Below are 9,474 nucleotides of genomic sequence, written 5' to 3' on the forward strand. Positions count from 1 at the left end.
TAAAGAATATCATTGACAAATCTCATCCGCCACATCCTTGATCTTCATCTTTTTATATGAAATGATTCACTTTAACAATTTCCTAATATTCACATTACATCCTTGGATCTTCGAGTTTTAATAGAATATCATTGACAAATCTCATCCGCCACATCCTTGATCTTCATCTTGTTATATGAAATGATTCACTTGAACAATTTTCTAATATTCACATTACATCCTTGATCTTCGAGTTTTCATAGCATATCAATGACAAATGGCATCTGCCACATCCTTGATCTTCATCTTTTATATGAAACGATTAACAATTTCCTAATATTCACATTACATCCTTGATCTGCGAGTTGTTATAGAATATCAATGACAATTCTCATCCGCCACATTCTTGATCTTCATATTTTTATATGAAACGATTCACTTTAACAATTTCCTAATATTCACATTACATCCTTGATCTGCGAGTTTTTTATAGAATATCATTGACAAATCTCATCCGCCACATTCTTGATTTCATATTTTTATAGGAAACGATGCAATGGTGTTTCTAAAAGTTTCTTATGTAACACAGATGAACCTGGAAACTTTGGAACTTTGGTCAGTATGGTATTGTGGTGCCTGTGCCCGGGGCTATACTTCACCATTAAATAGCTGTGCGAACTTTTTCACTGTAGTCTTGGTCACAGTTTGACATCTAAATCTATTCATGTTTGAGATTGTTTTCCCAGCAATCAATTACACCAATGATTGATTTCACAAAAGCAAATACTACCGGTATAATGAATCTTATAGCCATGGTCATAGGCTGACAGCTAAATCCATTCTTTATTATCTTCTTTTGTTTTATTTTAGATTGTTTTCTCAGCAAATTGTGATTTGTGATTTCACAAAGCAAATACTACCTGTAATAATGAATCTCATAGCCATCCCAGCTAACAAATTTACGTTGTTACAACGTCGTATAAAAGTCATATAAAGTGGTATAAACGTATTATGTACGTTGTAAGTACGTAAATCTGTGAACTCGTACTCGTGTTGTGACAACGTTATTTCCGGACGTTAATATTACGTCATTATGACGTTGTTTCGACGTCAAGTTGTGAACGTATAAACAACGTCATTGTGTCGTTATATTTAATAACGTATGTTAATAACGTTGTTACAACACGAATACGAGTTCATAAAATTACGTACTTACGACGTCCGTAGATGACGTCCTCAATATTTTCAGACTATGACTTTTATATGACGTTCATTGTGAACGTCAAAACAATATTACTTGAGAGATTGCGATTTCCAAACGTAGGTATCGGACGTACGTCCATCTATTCAAAACCACTCTCCTGTATCGAAGCGAGGTCACGTATTTAGCCAGTTGTGAAGATTTTCCACGTGCAAAATCAACGTAGATACATCGTTGAAAATGCACAAAATTTGTCCATTTCACAATATGTTAAAGACAGTCAAGGATAACGAACATACGAAGGAAAGCCTAATTATTATTATGATCTTTTTGTTTGTAACAAATCATTATAATAAAGGTACAGCCATGTGTTAAAAATTGACTAAATTTATACGCGATGTACATACGCAGAGATTGCCCATTGAAATGTGTGTGTGATACTTTGCGTATAAAAATGACATTGCGATTTCACATTTTGGACACCAACGTCATTAAAAACGCTGGTGTTACGTAGAAATAAGCTGATTTTACGACATGTCGAAGTTCATGTAACGCACCTAATTTTCAGGATGAAGAAGTCTCATTTTGAAAGTAAAGTCATGATATATGGATGTAGTGATCCTTAATCCACCAAAATATATGTTTTTGGGCAACTATAATACTTGGGGAGCACAAAAATACAATTATGTTTAAGCAGCATGTTAAGTCAAAATTTTAGTCAAAATCAAAAGCGTGCTGTTTGAATTAGGCAGAGACTCGGTGGCCTGCGGTTACCATTAACTTTTCAATTACTATGCCCTCTATCGACCTAGATCAGATATTATAGTCTTTTTTGTCCATTTCACAGTCTGTTAAAGACAGTCAAGGATAATGAACATACGAAGAAAGTCTAATTATTATTATGATCCTTTTGTTTGTAACAAATCATTATAATAAAAGTACAGCGATGACCGTTAAAAGTTGACTAAATTTAAACGCGATATCCATACGCAAAGATTGTGCATTGAAATGTGTGTGATACTTTGCGTATAAAATGACACTGCGATTTCACATTTTGGACTCTACGTAGCATTAAAACGTACGTGCCATGTTGAAATATGCTGATTTTACCTCGTGTCTAGGTAAAAGGAAACGTAGAGAACATGTGTTTCCCTACGAATGTTATACTCAAAATATCATGTGTTTTTTGTACAGGTGAGGGTGGCGCAATAATTTTGTGTATCCTCGGGGTGGTGAATTATTATAGGGGGAACAGATTTGTTGGCAGGTCAAAAAGGGGGAGAGGCTAGCATTCTTTGGCAGTGGCCCCCAAATATGTTTCTTTCCCCCTTTTACTACCCCCCCCACTTTTGATGCAAAAAACCCCAAATTACGTAAATTTCCACGTTTTGCGGCAATTTTGCGCAAAATTTGTCGATTTGCCCCCCCCCCCTGAAATTCACTTTGCCCCATGCCCCCGCCACTGTTTTACATAGGACCCCGATAAAGATTACGGTACTGTTTTGTTTTTATGGTAATCTAATATTCCATTTTCTTAAATTATCTTGGGGTACTATCCGAAAATCTTGATTAAAAGGAGGAAACCCAATGTTTATACCCCGGGGACTATAGGCCTACAAGAAAAATGGCATGCTCCCTAATACATTGCTCGCACCGATGTACCATGCACGATGCAGTCAAAATCGATATATGTATTGTGCGCAGCACAATACACGTATTGTTGTATTTTTACTCTATACGCTGGCGAAGTGACGTCATAATTGGATTAACTACCATAGTAATAAATGAATAAAATTTTTGATTATATCGCTCTGCACTACAGCAGGTTGCACTCATCACCTGTCTTCAATCATATAATAGATTGAATATAATACCACTCCTTTCAAAGAGACTAATCTTACAGGTGCAAGTGATTAGCATTTCTTTGACATATATGGTTCAATACATCGGTACTGCATGAACCTTGTAGTGCGGGGAGATATAGTCAAAATTTTATTCATCTTTGCTATGGTAGTTAATCCGATTAAATACGTCACTTCGCCAGCGTATACCCGATAAATGTCGGCGTTGCCTATAGCTTATGTTTAAAATTCAATTTGCTACCAATAAGTCATGTGGTCTAATGGATTAGCGCGCTGGACTTGAGTCGGTGAACGTCGTGAAAACGTAGTGTGTTAGCTGGGATGGTCATAAGTCTGACAGCTAAATCCATTATTTTTTATCTTCTTTGTTGTATTGTAGATTGTTTTTTGCAGCAAATCAATTACACCAAAAGAGTGATTACACCAACACCAGTGCCATTAAAAGTTGCTCAAGTTAAAAATAATGTTCTTGTGGAAGTTGTCTGCCTTTCGTTTCTTCCGCCATTACAAAATACTCACTACGGTATGTACCTAAATGAGTGTTTTTATGAAGAAAAAGTCGAAAGGCATACAACCTCCACAAATACATTACAGGAAATCAATCGCACCGTTGATTGATCACACAATGCAGATAGTAATAAATCTTCTCATGTCCATGGTCATAGCATGACATCTAAATCTATTCATGTTAATAACTTCTTTGTTTTATGTTTGAGATTGTTTTCACAGCAAATCAATTACACCATAGATTTTTTTATACACAAAGCAGATACTAATAAAGCTTCCCATGTCCATTGTCATAGCCTGACATCTAAATCTATCCATCTTAATATCTTCTTTGTTTTATGTTTAAGATTGTTTTCACAGCAAATCAACAACCCTGGTCAATAACACCATAGAGTGAATACGCAAAGCAGATGCTAATAATGATCATATATAGTGATATTTAATTATATTCCTTAGAAGACAAGATTGCTACTTGCGGCGCGTGTGTGCCCTTTGGCTGTTATTTTGACATGTCCGCCTCAGACTACGGTGTTTTTTATAAATCGATGTCATTCATAAGCGTTCTGGCAAGACTCTCAAAACTTTGGGCCTAATACAATCGGTAGCTTCTTTTAAACATAAAAATCAGGTTATTCCTCGCAAACAAAGACACTTCAGTTCGGGAGTGCTGTGAATTCAAAGACTACTCTCATTTCACAGACAGTCTGTGAATTCACATTTTTTCTTACTGCATTATTAGCTAGTTTTTAGCTATTTTTGTTTCAAGGTGATGCTGTTGTTTATATTATTGTGGTTTAAATATTTCCTATGTGCTACAACAACATAATATTTAAAAAACAGTGAACAAAGTTATACTGCATGTTTTCAGATATTTCTGCTTTATTGCGTCATTTTGCTCTGTTAAAAAAATTGCACAGATAGAATTTTAATTTGCACAGATGAATTTTAAGCAAAAATCTCATTAACTATCTAATATAATAATGTACCAAACAGACTGCCTAGGTGGTTTATTTGCTGCCAAAATTGAAACAACTGAAAAGTATGTGAAATCACATTGCAGGGTCAGAGCCGGTCTCTGAATTCAGAGGAGCCTGTTAATTCACAGCGCCCTGAACTGACTATGCCCCCTTTTGTGGCGGCCATTTGACAATAAGGTTCTTATAAGGTTTAGAATACCTCTCATTTATCATTTCGTCTACTACTACCTCGTCACAGTCGGTTCCGATCAGTGTAATAAGCCCGATCGTTTGCTACACTTGCCTGCCCTGTAAAATGTCCCGACCATCTATCTACGGCAACTCCCTTCAACAGGTCAATTGTGCCTGAAGTTTCGTCAGCGTTATCTCCGAGATTCATCTGTTTAAAGTTACGTAAATAACAAGAATCGTGACAAAAATATATTAAATGTTGACACAAGCATTGATATCAGGTGTTTTGGCAGAACCTAAAATCCTCATAAATTGGACATGAAAAATATGTATTCATGGTAAGTAAAATATCTCTTTTGGTATTATTATTATTATTATTATTATTATTATTATTATTATTATTATTATTATTATTATTATTATTATTATTATTATAGCACATTAAAGCACATTTCTATAGCGCTCTACAAATAACACAGCGCTTTTGCTCCAAAACAAAACAAAACATATGAAACACAAAATAAAAACAACAACAAAAATTACACATTAGGAAAAAGGTACGTCTTCAGAAGCCGCTTAAAAGCAGCCGCAGATTCCGCTTCTCTGACATAAACAGGGAGCTTGTTCCAGTGCTGGGGCCCGAAAACGGTGAAACAGTAATCCCGGCTCTTTTATTGGAGCAAACTGTATAGAGCCTTGTTTTGTCAGATGATGAGGTAGTGGGTCTTTGGGAGCTGACTGCGTACCGAGTAACATGGGGGGTCTTTTGGAGCTCTGAATTGGGCTGCGAACAAGTAAGATGGGGCCTTTTGGAGCTGCGAACAGTCAAAATCAAGGGTCTTTCTTGGCTTAGTTCTGGATGAATATCGGCTGAAAAAACTTTTAGAGCTGAAATTATCAAAATCAAGGGTCTTTCGGAGCTCTATTTTGGTCAAATATAGGGGTCTTTCGAGCTGCGAAATCCAAAAAAAGGGGAGGGTCTCGTTAATTTCTCCGATCCGCAAGAGCGCACAAAACGCTCCTCAGAAAACATGAAAAAAAAATCTACGAACAGCAAAAGGGGTTCACATTTCTTCATGATTCTTGAATTTTTTTCCAATGTGTCTAACAGTTTAATAACTAGCCTTAAAAACATTGTATTGTCCTTTCTGACCGACCCTAAACTCTGACAAAATAGGGTCGCTTCTTTTCACATTTGGATTTTCATATTGATATAAAATTGGCAAACTATTTGGCCTGTTTGTAATTCATACTGCACAACTCTGATATATCAGAAAATGAGCCTGGCAAATCTTACCAGTCAATGTTTACCATCATGTTTTGTGTGAATTTACGTTTTTTAATATTCGATGTGGTAAACTATTAAAAAAAAAACATTACAGACTTTGTAGCTTTAGGCAATACAAACTTTTTTTTTCATTCTTTAGACCATTATAGAGAACGTTATATAGCACCAACAACACAGTGAGTTTCAAATCCAAACGGATCCAGTGAACATAGCATCAGAGCGCATGATCAAATGACCGTGCGTGACTAAGACCTTTTAACATGTTTCAACCTTGGAGGAATATATTTGTAGCATTTTAAGCGGGATAAATATAAATGCAATAAAGTAAAGGAATTACTTGCAGTAAGAGTGGCAAGATACAATGGCTTGTCCAACACAAGATATCCGGATATGGTGGTGCTGCTATGTTCTTATTTTAACTATACAAGTTGTGTTTGTTATGAAAGCCGTAACTCGTGCCGAATCCACAAAGGCAGATGTCATTTGTTACTCTTCGACCATAACGTTCTGGTATCCTAACAAAGTCTTGCTTTATGCGAACTTAAAAACAGGATTTCTTACTCTTGATAATGTCACCACATGCGATATTTCATGTCCTTTGCAGTGCGACTGTATTCTTGGTAGAAATTCGATGATCAAACAATGTCAGGATTTTAGAGAAGAGATTCAAATAGCTTTTCCTGCAGGTTTGACAACGTTGTTCTTAGCGAATCACTCCCTAAATGGTATAAACCAGTTTGCTTTTACAGAATTGGACGAAAGTCTTCGGGACCTTTATTTGAATAACAACAATATAGCTGGTCTTCAAGCAGGCGTGTTTGAAGGTCTGATTAATGTCGAGCACTTATACTTATACAACAATGCGATCAGATATCTTCAACCTGGAACTTTTACGGGACTGGATGCATTACTGGCACTGCACCTTGCGCTGAATGAGTTACAAGAACTACTACCTGCTCAATTGTATGGATTGCCACCGCAATTGGAAATCTTAGACGTACGCGATAATGCCTTACAATCTATGTCGCTGATAGGTTTCGAAAACTTGACGCGATTGTCCCTAATGTGGAACAAGTTGACAGAACTTCAACCAGGAGTATTTGATGGAATGGGACGGCTTCAGGTCTTAGAACTGGATTATAATAGACTTAAGTTATACCCCGGGTTGTTTGATGGATTGGTCAATCTAGAAGAAATTGATTTAGACTACAATGACCTCCAGACCGTCGAGTTGCACTTACTAACAGGACTATCTAAGTTAGCGATATTGGATATAAAGTCGAACAATTTGAGAGAACTTCAACAAGGAGTATTTGATGGATTGGGACAGCTTCAGGAATTGGATCTGGAGTATAATAGACTTGAGACATTATCACCAGGAGTATTTGATGGATTGGGACAGCTTCAGACATTGGATCTGAAGCGTAATAGACTTGAGACATTATCACCAGGAGTATTTGATGGATTAGGACAGCTTGAGAACTTGGATCTGGATTATAATAGACTGAAGAGGCTATCACCCGGTTTGTTTGAAGGATTAGTCAATGTAGAGGAGATTGATTTAGATTACAACGAAATTCGGACTTTTGACTCGCACGTATTTACCGGACTATCTAAGCTGACTGAATTGGACTTGGATCACAATATGATTGAAGAACTACCACCTGGTTTGTTCAAAAATCTGACTGACCTTCTGGAACTTGAAATGGACGACAACCTACTAAGAGTAATCCCTGCAAATTTATTTGAAGAGCTCGTCAACATTGAAAGAATATCTATAGCATATAACATGCTGTCCGCCCTGTCTCCGATTGTATTTAACGGATTAGGTAACTTGACGGACTTATATCTGTCCAGAAATCTTATCAGCGAGCTGCATCCTTCAATATTTCAGAAATTATTTAACTTAGTACTGCTTTTCTTAGATAATAATCAACTTGTAAATTTAGCTGATGAAATATTTAATGACCTTTACCATCTTGTAGCATTATACATTCAACAAAATCAACTAACACAGCTACCCCCTGATATTTTTCAAAATTTGCATGAGCTGAGAGTTCTTAACCTCTCAAGAAACAATCTTATCAGTCTGCCGTTTGAAATCTTTCAGAAAAACGGATTTCTTACCACCCTTGATTTGAACCAAAATCCACTTTTATGGATACAAAAGAAGATGTTCGAAAAATTCAGCAAATTGACGACGATTTATGTGGATAAATATGCGACCTGTTGTTTTATAGATTCAGCGCGTTGTTCTTTTGAGTCACCACCATCCCCTTTATTTCCTGCAAACGATTACTACCATACACGATTCTAAGAGCGGTTAATTGGATACTGGGAATTGCCACAATTATAGGAAATCTTTTTGTTATTTTTTCTCGGTGTAGGCAAAGTCATACCAAAGGATATGTTCAATCTTGGTTGATTTTAAACCTATCCATATCAGATCTGCTTATGGGTATTTACATGATAATTTTAGGTTCTGCTGACCTGAAGTATACAGATTACTTTCCGTCTCATTCTGATTCTTGGCGTCAAAGTATTCTCTGCAGATTAGCTGCAGCTTTGTCAATACTATCAAGCGAAGCTTCAGTATTCTTTATAACTCTCATCAGCCTCGATCGATTCATGGGTGTCAAATTTCCATTTGGGGAAATTCGTCTGCGCAAAACCTCGTCCAAGATTGTTGTCATTATCTTGTGGCTTGTTGCTGCGCTTATAAGTATTGCGTCAGTTTTAATACCAGTAATCGACCCTAAGCTTTATGACGTGTCAGAGGTTTGCGTAGGATTGCCCATATCAAGAGCCAATTATTACGTTATCGAAAAAAAGATATTTGATCTTAATTACACAACTATCTTTGAAGCAGATCAACACGTTGGTCGAATCTCACAAGCAAATAGTGTCGATAGTAGATCATCTATGTTCTTTTCCATTTCCATATACACTGCACTTAATCTCATTTGCTTCATTGTAGTAATGTACTGCTATGTGAGTATTTTTATCACCGCAAAGCAGACGTCACGCAAAGCAGGCAGGACCAGAGCAGTAGATGATGAAATCAGAATGGCAATCAGAATGGCGGGTATCGTCTTCTCTGATTTCATTTGTTGGATGATTGTAATCGTTCTATCTATTCTCGTGCAGAGTGGGGCAGTCACAATTGACCCTGTAGTCTATGCCTGGATTGCAACATTTGTTTTGCCTATAAATTCCTGTATCAATCCATTTCTTTATACATTGATTACTATGATTTCAGATCATGTGCAGCGCGAAAATAAATCAAAAGCGTTGGCGAAAGACCGAGGTAAAGTGCCACTCAAACAGATGGACAAAATACAATCGTAAAAAAACATAGCAAATATGATTTATATATCTGATGGATTGTGGCATGGGGACTTACCATTGATATCGCTGTTAAGTGTTGTTTGTTTAAATTGTTAACATTATCTAAACGTAGTGATGCTAAATTCTTATTAAATATTGATA

The sequence above is a fragment of the Amphiura filiformis genome, chromosome 2 (genome assembly GCF_039555335.1).
Source record: "Amphiura filiformis chromosome 2, Afil_fr2py, whole genome shotgun sequence".
Lineage (NCBI taxonomy): Eukaryota > Metazoa > Echinodermata > Ophiuroidea > Amphilepidida > Amphiuridae > Amphiura > Amphiura filiformis.